The 13,782-nt window shown below is 41.7% G+C and overlaps 1 long non-coding RNA gene across 1 annotated transcript; it reads right to left on the bottom strand.

Moving 5' to 3' along the window:
* Window positions 1-5,872: 5,872 nt before the first annotated feature.
* On the bottom strand, window positions 5,873-10,004 carry LOC310882390. The gene is made up of 4 exons (XR_014572935.1): window positions 9,163-10,004; window positions 8,572-8,759; window positions 7,944-8,042; window positions 5,873-6,021 (listed from the first exon to the last, which is right to left on the bottom strand). It is a non-coding gene; the product is annotated as an uncharacterized lncRNA (long non-coding RNA).
* Between the last annotated feature and the right edge of the window lie 3,778 nt (window positions 10,005-13,782).

The following is a 13,782-nucleotide window of genomic DNA, read 5'->3' as shown; positions in this document are numbered from 1 at the left end:
AGCTTATACCAATTGGTATGGTGCAGTTCTGAAGAACTTACACTGATTCATTTCATTTGTTTGATTCAACAGTAGTCGGGATGCGTAATATTAGTTTCTGTATAAATTAGTCTCAAAGAGCTTCCAAGTAATAGCTTGGCTTGGGCACACATGGGAAATGACTTGTCCCAATTTATATAATGTCAGCAGCAGAGTTAGGAACAGTGTGACCAACTCTTAATCAGTGCTGGTCCCTGCCTGGTGAATTCAAGCATCAGCCTTTGGAAACATTTCTTGGCTCAAACAGCGTCGATGTTGAAAAAATCCAACCCAGCACACACTTTTGGCTGCTTTGAAGATAAAGTCAAGCCGAGTTGTGACAAATTATACCTTTCCCTGTGTTGGAGGTGATCTCTGGGGAGAACTGGTGCTGGGATTTAGATGGAAGTTCTAACAGTGATGTACACATCTGGTTTTGGCTTTGTTTTTTTCATTAAAGACCTTGTGAAAAGCCTAATGCAGAAGGTAGAAAAAAAATTTCATTTTGTTTTTGTGGCTATATTTGATTTATAGGCAGAGTGTAATTTTTTTTCCTAGAACTTCATTATTTCCTATATTTTCCTATTGCTGTTTCAGTTTCCTTGTCCACTTGAACACAGTTTTAGGAAATCTAGATAGAAGTGAAAGTTCAGGCTTCAGTCATTCTAGACACTCAGTATAAAGCACTACCTGCTACCAAAATCTGTTGTAGGAAATGTGTCAAAGAGCTATTTTCATTTCTGATTCAGTCTGACCACTGAAGCTAATGGCAAAATGTTCTAATTTCAGTGCTCTGAAATCATCTGAAATCTCCATGCTGTAGAAACACACTTCAGATTAATTAGTTCTAACTTAGAAATTTACAGTGTTTTGCCAAATGAGGCAGGTTTTTACATACACAGTAGCCTGCAGTTTTGTGGTGTATAAGATTCTATTATTCACTGAATGCTGCAAGTCTAGATAAAAGAGAAATGAGATTTTAATAACTTACTATGGTATTCTCTTTTGCTGTTTCTCAAAGCACATCATACTGCTGGATTTAATTTGGAAGGCACTTAGTAGAAGCCATCTATTAAAATTAATATTGAAAAAATCTAATAGGAAATACTTGAAAAGGAGTAGAAGAGATAAATATCTAGGAAATCAAAAACTGAAAAAGAGTTTAAATTTGCTTAAGCAGAGTAAAATAAATCAACCCAACACCTAATAAAGAGAAAGAGGTTTGATGCTTTTTGAGAAGGAGCTGTTCCAACGATGAAATAAAAGTCACGTTTTTGTTTTGTTTTAATTAACATCTCTAGCTATTCCCCATGCACATTGTTATTTCCTTTTGTTTAGATAAGGAGTATCCACTACAACAGAACTTAGTACCTATACAGGAAAGCGATTTGTGATCTCTAGATCAAGTTTCAGATTTTCTTTGAGGTTTCAGATCTCATGCTTGTTAAGCTCACAGTCTATCTTAGCCCTCTAATGGACAGAATTTTAGTTCCACTAAGGCATGCTTCTACTACCTCCTGGATTTGCTTACCTACTCTCAGGTGAAGGACAATTTTAGCTTCTGCTGCAGCATTTACCCTGAAGTAGCCTGCTGTGAGGTCTGGAAACAATCTAAGAAAGGGGAGATATCAAAACTGCCTTAGAAGTAGCAGATAACCAGTGTCAGAAATTATACATAGGATAGTTACCAAGCAGAAATAAGCCTGTATCAAACACAACTGGAATTTGCAACTGACACCCATTTCTGCTAATAGCTGAGCAGATTAAAAAGCTGTTTGATGTTCTTACTGCGTCTATTACTGTCCTGACCAAGTGCTTTGTGGTTATGAACATATTTAACTGTGCAGTCCCCTCCATGTGACAAAGCAGTGTGTTACTCATGGGGAACACTTTCAGACAGCAGAGGTTTACCTCAGTGGATTTAGGTGACCACACCTGAAGTATATTCTGGTACCACTTAAGCAGCTTTAAATAGAAGCACTTTATGCTGGGCAGTGCGCACCTATGTAGCTTAACAAAACTTCAGTAGGGCCTATGTCCTCCAGGGTACCCTGGAGCAAGCCATCAAAGATACCAAAGTTCCACAGGGCTCACTGGGTTGTGGAAAATAACTTTAATATCTAAGTAAAGAAGTAAAATTTGGGGGCTCCTAAGCTCCAGGTTCCCAGCTGACCTACTACACCTCTGCTACCTTCTGAGCAAGTGCTAGAGACAGAGCAAGGTTGTGCAGGGCCTGACACCAGGCTCCAGAAGCAGCACAGAGCTAGGGAGGTGTCTCTCTAGATTGTTCTCTAGGAATTAAAGCTTAAATTGCTGCAGATGTAGCAATTGGTGTGGTGGGCCCAGCACTTTCAAAAGGAGATTGGTAATTAAACATAAGCTAGTAGACCTGGGGAGTGCAGGTCACGTCTTCCCGCTGACCTTCGAAAATGGTGTAGGCCTCTTAAGCCTGCTTTTTTCTACAGTGTTAGCTTTCTGCCTATGTGTGTTTTGTAGTGCCTCTCAAAGAAAAATGTGGATGTTGGCTCCTTCCTGGTCTCACACAGCATTACAACAGCTTGCTCCTTATTTCTTTCTCCTTGTTACTTCCTCTGGGCAACGCTGCTGTTAGCTGAGGATTTCCTGGTAGAAGCTGACACAGCCATCGGGTGAGTTAGTGAACTTCTCTGCCATGGCCACCCGGCTCTGGGGGCTGATGAATACTTCTACAACAGATTGGTTCTGCTCTTGGTAGCTTGCTATGAGCTGCATGGCAGATTTGGGGAGGGAGGACAATAGTAAGGAAGGATTGGTGGGATGAACTGCGTGAGCAGAGCTGTCAGAAACCAGGGCCCACTGTGCTTGGGACAGCGGTGGCGGGTTGGAGCCTGGTGCTCTGGTGCACCAGAGCATACAAAAAGAGCTGGAAAGGCTTGCTCTGCTTTCTGCCAGACCCTGGGGTCTCAGCAATAAGCAAGTTAACAGCTGGGTGGAGGACATGCTGCTTGTTCCAGGCTGTTTGAGTCAACGGGAGTTTTGCTGGGCAGTGCTCTGTGGTGCTGCACAGTCACAACAGCTCTTGTAGGAACAGAGCTGCCCACACTGCATTATCACGGATGCAAGTCTGAACCAGCAAAGTTCTGTTTGGTTTTGTGAGCAAGAGGGCTGCCTCCTCGCCAGGAGAGGTGCTGAGCAGGTGATCTGTTGGTTTGCTTGAAGCAAAGAGGAGTTGGTGCTTTAGGGGTTGACCCAGACCAACATGCTCAGTCAGGAAAAATCTCCGTAATGTTTTGATTGACCTTCAGCTGGCAAACCTTGCCACAGATTTTTCTGACTGAGCTTCATTTTGTGTGGAGCAAGTGAAGTCAGCTGCATGTATTACCACTTCTTGGTGCTGCCAAACACTGAATGAGATTAAATGGGACTTGCTACTTCCACGCTTCTCATTCTCCCTTAGCTTTTTTTCCGATCTTTCTCCCTGGCACTTTATACATGGGACTGAACAGCATTCAGCTAACCTGTGAAGTGAAAGGGTTTCCTCCCGTGTTCAAGTCCCTTGGCTATTGAGTTTTGAAATTGTGTCTGTGTCAGCTCTGGTGAGAGGAGCCCCTTACCCTGTAACCACCCATTGCAAGGCTGGCAGAGGCGTCCAGGGACTGGTGGTCACCCCTGGCACTGACTGACGAAGGGGCATAAGGAGCAGGGGGAACCATCCAGTGCAAGTCACTATGAGGATAGTGCAGCCCCACACCATATTTCACAACCGTTTTCCTCTGCTGCCCTGAAGGTTAAGAATATTTCTGCAAAGAAAGAAATCTTTAGTTAATTGGCCACAGCTGTTCCAGAAGTTGTCATGAGAAGGGATTGCACAACAGGAGTCACTCGCCTTCTCAGACTCCCTCCAGCCTTTCGTAAAGAAAATGTTAGCATATAAATCTTCAGCACAGATCCAGCTAGAGAGGCTGTGGGCTCTGCCTGTCCAGAGCCAGCTGGTACCTTTTAGGCTGGAGCATCTGCTGGAGGCTGGAGTCCTGGCTGCAGGCCTTTACCTTTGTTTCCTTGATGGGGCCAAGGTGTGTTGCACTTTTCCTGCGGCTTCTGACCGGAATTCATCTGGGTATCAGAGCTATGGAGGGTGTCCAGGGGCTGAGGTGCTACTGCTGGCTTAGGGTACAGTCTGAGACTGGGAGGTATGGAAATCCCATCCCGTTTGTAAAACTTGGGATAAAATAGCTTTTTGAAAAATGGTCTTTGGGACATCAAGACAAGAGTCTGGATTCCAGGACTGCACTGGGTGAATCAGGACACCTTTTTATCTTCTAGTACCGATACACAAAACTGTCATTAATTGTGTTTTCTACACTAGCGTCTTGGGACTTGTAGAAGAAGGTCCATACAAGAAAAACATCCTTTTGTACTTACACCACACTGAATCAAAAGCTGCACAGGCCCATGCTAGGCACTTTAACTGATATTTTTATTTTTTTCCCCACTTGCACATGTAAGCGACTGAATTAATGTATTTTATTCCTTAGTCCTCATTGTGGTTTGTGTCCTAGAAATCCTGTTGTCTTGCTGTGTGGTGGCTTCTAGGTGCTGAATGGGCAAGCAACAGTTTTCAAAAGTTGGGGTGTGGAGACTTTTTTTTTTTCCTCTCTCTCCCCTTTCATATTTTCTTTCAAACACTTCTCTTACACAAAACCCACAAAGAGAGTTCCGGGCACTGTCTGCCTGTATGAAAACAGACATTTTTCCATATCTTTTTATAGATTTGATAATATTTAACTCAGCATGTATTAAGAATGTATGGAGTACATAAAATTCACTATAAATGTCACCAAGTGGGCCAATGGCTTTTTAATATCACTGCCACAAGACTGCATTTTAACCTATTTCCTGCCTGGAATCATTCCAGTGGCAATTCCAGGAGGGGAATATATTTAGTCTGTATTTACTTAGTCTGTTTAACTTTCTGTTAGTGTCTTTGGCTCATCCCGTGGCCATGCTATTTTGGGATGATTTATACAATATTTACATTAAATTCTGCTAATATTTCCTTGCCTCTTGAAGTCGGATTACACTATTTACATCTAAAAGGCCCAGGCTGGAGGAACAAGCAGCTGTTCCAGGCACCAGAGAGAATTTAGCACGGTGGAGGCTGCCAGAAATGAGACCATGTGTCTGAGATACTTATGGAGGAATTATTTAGAATTGGAGTAGTCTGTGAAGGAAAGAGTAAGGCATGTTAAGTAAGCAAGCATAGTAGTAAGAAGCATGGTTGGTACAGGGACAATAGCATTCAGGCACTGTTCTCATTTCCTGCAAAGGATTTCTGCTGTTCTTCCTACAAATTGTAAATGTCCAGAGCTAAACCACTGTGCTGATGGCCCCTTTCAGGTGGAACTGGGCGTGCAGTTTACATACTCTGTAACAGCTGTGACATTCAGCTTTTCTTACCCAAGAAACTAGAAAGGGTTGATGCAACTGCAGCCCTTTGTCTGAACGTTGCCTGTGACTCAACTGGGCTGGCCATGCTTGGTCTGATGGTCTGACAAACTGAAATAGATGCTTTTGACCAAAGCTAAGAGGTCTGGCTTAAGTTCACCCTCCTATAAATTAGAATATAGGATCTGTTGTTGTCCTTTTCCCCTAAAAATTATTTTAACAAATTAAAATGTGAGTATTTAAAGAGGTCAAATGTGTTATTGTTATAAAAGTTCAGACCAGATTTGAACCCACCAAAACCCAAGATTCAGAGTTGCTTGCCACATGCGAGAGTTGGAAGCCATGCTAAATGCTTATTTCATCTATATTTTCAACAGTAAAAAGTCCAAGAACTTTGGGGTTTACTTATAGAAAACAGCTTTCGGCTAAGCTTAGGTAAATGCTTCTGCTGGGATTTGTCTTTGCCATAGTTCATACATATGCAGATGATGCCTTTTTCTGGTGGAGCTCGGGCCTTCCTATCAGCATCAAACACAGTTAGCACATCCAAGCAGACATATGAACCACAGGCACAACTGTCTGCAGAAAAAAAATGGAAATAATTAATTGTCCATCCTTGCATAGTCATTGCCCAGAACATGCTGTACTTCTCAGTTGTGGATTGCAGCAAAACCTGAAGTTCAGTGTCCACCTACCTCTTTCCAAATACCCCAGTCACAGCATGTCTGCCAAAAGAATATGCTAAGGCTCTATTGATAGCACACACAAAGATCAGTTCTTAGAACCATGGATTCTTTCCCATTTCTTCATAGGAAGCAATGGATGAACTTTAGGGCACAGGAAGTACCTTAAATGACACTGGGCAAAGTAGTACCTTTCAGTCATGCCTGGTAAGATGAAGAATATCCATATCCTTGACCTTGTTTGCTTTTTTTTTTTTTTATATATATATATATATATATATATATATTTGCTAGAACTGTTTTGCAGAGACCCCTCTCATAAGAAATCCATCAATTGTTATTGTCGCCCATCTTCCCAGACTGGTGTCCACATCTCTAATTGAAGCAATCACTTTAACAATAGTTGTGGAAAATGATCCAAACCTAAAATCCTCAGAGTGCCTGTAGGATGCAAACTCCTTTTTACATCCCACTGCAAGGGTTGGCCTAGAAGAGTGCACCACAGTATGCATACAGCAGTGCTGGCAACATTTAAGATTGAGCTGAGAGCTTTTTCCAGAAGTTTATTGCTCCCAGTTGGTATTGAGAGCAGTCTGGAAGTGGAGCTGGCCTCCTTGCTCCAGCCCTGGCAACCAGATCCTGAAAGGACCTCTCTCCTGCCATGGCGGTGCCCTGCATCAGCCCTGCATTTTGATGGAATTGGGATGGCTCGCTTCCTCGAGGAGCCATCCAGGCCCTCTGATTCATTTCTGTTTCATGTGCCTTATCTCCACGATGAAGAGATCTGCTCCTGTCCTGTACAGGACTCCCCTACAATTTGCCCAGAAAAGGAAAATACTTTGGGAAAACCTCAAAGCACGTAGTTTGCTTTTCTTGGGAAGCAGTGATGTTGCCACATCTGCATCCCATTTTCATGGTCTTCTCTGGTGCATTCCCTCTTCCTACTATAATAGTTAGTTATCGTGATACTCATCTGAGTTATGTTTCACTGGAATTAAGACTGGATCAAAAAGCAAGAAAAAAAAAGAATGAGCGGCTGTAGATCATAGGAAATTCCCATCGTGTCCCTAGTGGTAAAGCAAAGCAGTCAGCTAGAGGGAATAAAGTGTATGGCTCGTTCGGGCTTCTGACCATGGACTCCCTGCTTTTTATTAACACAGATCATCTAAGGGCTCTCCTAAAACCGAGCTTCACAAATAAAGTCTTAGCTGAGGCTGTTGAGAGTATATTACGATCCCCAAGAAACAGAAGATTTTGCTCTCCAGCCTGTAGAATAAAATTAACACTTTTGTGCTTATCACAAAAGTTCAGATCCAAAGGTAATGAAGTTGATCAACTAAAAACATCAGAACACAGGCAGCAAACATGAGGCTGTATCTGGTTGAATGATACCATAGAAGAACTGCATGACAGGCTGTTAGACTTGGAGGGTTCTGGGGCTAATTTCTACCATTTTAGTGGACGTTTTCGCTTAAGGAACCTTTAAGCTGTACATATGCATGTCTTTAATGCATGGAGCCTGTGAAGACTGAGATTAACATAACTCTACTGTGTTGAAGTGCATTTTGTTGAGAGATGCCAGAAGTAATATTCTTAAGAAGCTACGTCTTAACTGCCAGTTGTTATACTTTCACTGAATTCTTTCTATCTTGGTTTAAAATAGAACATTGTTCTCTTCAAATGTACAAAAATAGCTTTGAGTCCCATTGCCTCCATTCCCTGGGGCTGTCAGACTTCCTCTGAAGGTGCTCACTGAGGAATTATACCATCTGAAAAGATACCATCTCCCTCACCCAGGTTCCTCTTCCACTGCATTACCTCTGTGCTCCTTTTTCTTTTGCCTTCTAGTCAGTCCTTTCTTCTTGGAATCAGGAACATAACGCGTTCAAACCTCCATAGTCCATGGCATTAAGAGGACTAATTCAGGAAAGCATAATACAATATTGCTTGAGTTATGAAAATCATGAATTGTACGTCAGATGGGGAAAAGAGATGGACAAGGGAATGGCCGTAAAGAGACTCTGTACTAGAGATCTATGTAAGAATTTTATGGTGAATAAATAAACATTTCGGGTTCCTTGAAATAGTGGGAAAACTTATTGAATTTCCCAAAAGGACCAAAATTTTTCCTCCCAAGTCTTTAATTACCATGATATAGGAGCATATTCTATTAAATATGCAGCATTTATACATATCATGTAGCCTGAGAATCTGGGACAGTGGTGCTTAGATGTGGGATTTAGCCTTTTACAAAGCTGCAAGTCAGCTCTTAAATTCACCTTCAAATCAAAGTTTAGCTGCTGAGCAAAACCAAAAAAGTCAATTTTGGATTTATAACAAAAAAACGTAGAACAAAACACATTCAGCAGCACTGGATTTAACTACAAACGTGGATCAGGATTAGAAAAAAAAAAATCATTTTCTCTCCTAATATAGGGAAACTTACCTTCAGGATTGTCCTGGGAAAGAACAAGGCAAGCAGCTGGATGAGATCAAAGTGCGCATAGCCAGCCTTTTTCTCCATCCCAACAATACTTGGCAGAACGAATGGTTCTTCTGCATTGATGGCACAATACAATTTAGTGGTCCGGGGAAAGGATCCAAACTGGGAAAATATTTGACAGCTGCTATTATCTAGAAAGGAGGGGAGAGAAACCAAATTAGCTGGAAGACACAAACCTTTGGAATATAAGCATTCTCAGAGGAATTTGCAGGTCTTTTAAGTACAGGGGATGGTTCCAATAGACATTCTTAATGGTTTAAAACTCGGGAGGAAAAAGTGCTGCCCTGAAAGCCAGTGAAACTTTCTGGTGGATAAATATTTTCTCTTTTTACTCCATTTAGTTCTCATTTTCAAGACAGTGAATTGTCTGCAGTTCATGAACGCTTTTTTTTTTTTTTTAAAGTCTTATGGACTTGCTAATCCACGCAAGCATTGATCTTAAAGGGTATTCATTGTACTTTAAATACATCTTGTTTGCAAAGTTATTCACTTCGATAGTAAGAAAAAACTTCAGCAGTAGTAAGAAAAACATACCTGTGTATAAGCAACAGCTGTCAGCCAGTAGGATTTTGTTGGCATTGGAATGGATAACATGACCCAGAGAAAGAGAGGAAAAAGAAAAGACAAAAAAAAGTGAAAATGGGCAAAACCAAAGCGAGGATTGAAGCAGAAATCATGTTTCAGAATGGAATCAAGAACTCACAAAACAGCAAAACATTTCTGACCTGGATACCAGAGTGTTGTACAAAGCAAAGTCCAACTTTAAAGCGCAAGGCAAACTCTGGTAAAACTTCTCTGACCCTTCCAATTGATTGTCACGAAATATCCCAAACCACGGAAAAAAAAAATCAGCAAATGAATCAATTTTATTTTCTAGGAAAAAGGGTGTGAGAACGTTAAGAGGCATTTTTAACCCAGATGATCAAATAAATCAGGCTGGGGGATGACATAATGGAACATCTTAAGAACTGCAGGTGTGAGGTTGTAACAGCATGTCAACCAAGGCTTTCATAAAAGCTTTTGCTGACTCAATCAGTGATAATCATATTCCAGGACCCTAGGACTGATTTATAGGTATTAAATGGATGCGAGTTAAATCATCTGAACTGCACCTGCTCTGTAATCCCTCCTAAATTACAAGGATGAGTTTACACTTATACATGGAGCAGGACACTAAACAGTTGCCAGAGTACTTTGTCAAAAGTTTAATGGTCTTTAAAAGGCCATAAACGCAGCGCAGAGTGTGAACATGAGCATCAGTTCCTGCAGATGGCATTGCTGATAACACTGGCTAAGTGTGATCCCAGCAGGCAGACACGTGTTCAGAACTGGCACACGTTCTCTGTGAGTGCAGCGATCCTGTCTTAGGACAGCCAATTTACACTGTCCTTTTAGTCCACACATAATTCAAGTCCAGTTTAGAGAAAGTTAAAACAACTGGAAACTATTAAATGTTATTGTATTTTTAAGTTGGTGGGGTTTTTGTTTTTTTTCTCACTGAGCACAAAGATATTGTAACGGGTGGGTTTGGTTTTAGGTTTTTCTTCCCTGTTCAGAAGTGTTCCCAGGTGGTCATTTAACAGGAAATAATCACACTTGCATTAATACATTAAAAATAATACAATTAATTAATTGTATGAATCTTTATGCCATCGTTTTAATTCTGATAACATTTACCTTCTACAGAAATCAGAAAATATTTCTCAATCATACACTCAAAGTATTTGATCTTTCTGTTTTTGAATATTCTGAATTATTCTGTGTTCACTTTGGAGCAGTCTCTGGCTTGCTAAATGAGAGTGCTGCTTATATTGAACCTAGAGAGTAAGGTTGGTCTAGAACTTAGAATTTCAACAAAATTTTCAGATACCCGTGCTTCTAGGTCTTTCCGTTTGAGATGTTGTACTAGTTACGGAGCTTTGTATGTCATTTCAACTACTTTAGTCTTTTCTCCATTTCCTTGTCAGTAGAATAAGAATAATATACTATGCTTTAATCATTAGCACTGTCCGTTCACCTGGATGCGATTGTTTCAGGAGACAGCAGGGTGTTGTCTCTGGAAGTCTGCTGGCAGTCGGATTCTCCTTTGCTAAAGGAACTGATTGTGAGGTATATCCCAAACCGGGAGACCTCTGGGTTCCGTGTGAATTCTCACCTCTAAAACATGCAGCTAGGTTTGATTTTTACTTCCTCTCATTTTGATTTCTCACTGTTAAACAAGGTGTGATTTCCTTCTCCTCGTCTGCTTCAGGAAACAGTGCTGGGCTCTGTCATTGTTCTCTGCACAAATTGAATAGAATTATTTAGCATTCTTTTTTGTCAGATTACTTGGACATTTAAATGGATACCAAGAATATGCAGAGTTGATATTAATATGGAGAAAAGAACAAGTGAGTAAAACTTTAGTTGAAATGGAGTCCTGAGCTGGACAAACTGCTGAAGTTGTGGCCAGTGACAATATTTTGGTTTTCGGATAGTTTTATGTAGGAAAATTAATGCATTATTTTCACATCTGACAATGTTTTCTTTGTGACAATGTTTTCTTTGTAGAAGCAGTTCGGGACAGACCAGGATTTCCAGTCTGTAACAATAAGAATTCAATGAATTCAGACATCCATTCAACGTGGAAAGCTGGAATGCATGTGAACAATGTTCTTACCCAATTTATTTCATGCTCCAGCATACATCTTTCAATTCTGAGTACCTCTGCAATGCCCAGGTTGGTTTTGCAGAGGGAATTCGGTGTTCCTGCAATATCAGATCGCAGTCCTTGAACAAAGATCCTGATTATTCTGTGGATAATCTTTTCTGTTAGCAGGGAAGGAACAAGGCGCATGCATTTACAAACAGGAAATTATTCACCATGATTTTCCACTGCTGTTTCCATTCCTCAGTGCTTGCTGTGGTGGTAACAAATTGTAAAAATCATTTCAAGTTATCTTAACCTTTTTATTGACACCTTGAGTGCAGGGGCTATGGGCTGTTGCTGCAGCCTAGGTAACATCCTGCTTCCTTTAAACTTTCTCTAGGAGCTGATGTTCCCACTTCTTCACAGCATTCAATTCTCACCACTCCTTTGTCATACAGAAATACAAACACAGGCATATAAATTTTGCCTCAACATCTTTCTGTTGCACATCAGTGCTGAGCCCCTTTCACTGTTCACTGAAATGGATGGGCTTTTGCACCGAAATGCAAGTCATCCTCCAGAGCTGTTCTGGAATTCACAACTATTGGGGCAGAGCTGAGGATATTGGGGCAAAAGACATGGGAAGGTTTTATGCAGCATGTGGAATATGTGGAGGATAAAGACATCTTACATTTTTTGTCCCATTTTTGTACCATACAACCCCGGGAATGTTTGCAGCTTGTGTACTGCAGGGCTACATGGATTTAATGCTCCCACAGAGTCTTCTGGGTCCAGACAGCTTGTGCTTGCTGACCTGCTGCTTTCAGTTTTTCTCACTCCCAGGCAGTTCCAATCGGTCTGACTTGGTAAGAAAGTGGCAAAGTGTCTGAGCACATTCCTCAATACCTGCCAGCCGTTGGTGCTCTTTGTCTTCTTTCTTTTTCCATCCTCTGATTTCATCCTGCCCCCTTGTTCTTAGAGCCAGTGTAGAGCAGGTCATCCAAGCTTCAGAGGCAAGCTGCACAGAGCTCTTTTCCAGTCCCTCTGCTCAGGAAGCTGACAGATCCATCCAGCTAGCAGAGCCTGGCGGGTGCTGCTTCTCATGGGCTGCCTTGGATGCACCCGTTCGCTACCCGAGCCTGCTGCTGCTCTCACCCCCAGCCCCGCATCCCTTCGCCCCGGCTCCCAGCAGCAGGTCCCTGACCTTCTTTGCTCCCCGCCAGGCTCAGAGAGCACCACTAGAGGAGCGCAGCAGAGAGAGGCTTGGGGTTTTGATGCTCAGCTGTCATGTGTAAGAGCAGCACTGTGCCATTTTCCTGTAGATCTTGAAATGCTGTACTGAAGAAGTCAGCCTCAGTACCCCCATTTTACAGAGAAATTAATGGCTTGGAAAAAAACAATCATCTTCGATGACTTTTCTATTGGAAGTACATCTTCAACAGCTCCCCGCCTGATGCCCCATCCTCTAGGCTGATGTTTCCAGGAAGAAGTCTTGCACCTAAAGCTCTTTCTTTCTTGTGCTTCTCATTGTGCTCTGCAGCCTCCTTTTCTTTACTGTCAGCCTCAAAGAGGGGGAAAATTCCAGTCTGAATCCCTGAAACAAGTTAAAATGCAGTGGAGTTTAGAGAAGTATATAGGATTTAGAAATGCAATTCTCCTCAGTATCCAAAGGAACCGTGCCTGTAAACCGTGTGTGCTGCTGGAAATCTTGGTGCCTATATTTAACTTCTGTTTAAATAAGATACATATTTTAATAGAAGTTAATGATAGCATAACGGAACATTCTGTTAATGTTTTTATTCTCTTTATTAGTATCTTAATGTAATTTTAATATAGTTTAAGGCAGTTATTGAGATCTAAACAGGAACATCTGGGAAGAAAATAATTTTCCATATACATTAAAGTTTGTTGGGCAGCGGTAGTGTCTGGGAGGGACAGAGCGGAAAATCGTACGCATCTTGCTAAAATACGCATGCTCTTCTTAGATGAGGGTGGCTTTCGGTGCAGCTACTGGAGAGCAGGATTTGTTCCTGCAGGCCATGGTTGTGTGCAAAGCCACGTCTCCAGCAGGACGTGTTGTTTCCACTTCTACACATCGTCTTTTCTGCTAGCAATGGCTTGTTGGATGTTAGCTCACCCAAGGCATGGTCCAGCCAGGGTTGCCACCATTTGTTTTCACCATCATTTTCCTTCCTCTCACCATCCTCCGCATGGGTGATTGTAAAACTAACATAACAGAGCAGACGGACAGATTTTCCTTCCCCTTTAGTTACAAGAATGGCATTCCTTTGCAGAGGGCTGGTCAGGGCTCCACATGATGCCGGAGTTTTACCTGCAGCTGGGATCTGCTGCTCCTTCTCTGGTGGGATCGCAGGGCTAGTGGCTTGTGTCAAACTCTCATATTTTTTCTGTCTTATATTCATAGTTACGTTTCACTGGTTGAAAACAAAATTAAGGTGATCGTTGCTAAAGGTTAGGTATGCATTTTATCTGAATTGAGTGCCTTACTAAAGCTCTTTGTGACA

This window comes from Anser anser (assembly GCF_964211835.1).
Source record: "Anser anser genome assembly, chromosome: 16".
Classification (NCBI taxonomy): domain Eukaryota; kingdom Metazoa; phylum Chordata; class Aves; order Anseriformes; family Anatidae; genus Anser; species Anser anser.
Note: the sequence above shows the minus strand (reverse complement) of the source record. Positions and strands in the feature narration are given on the sequence as shown.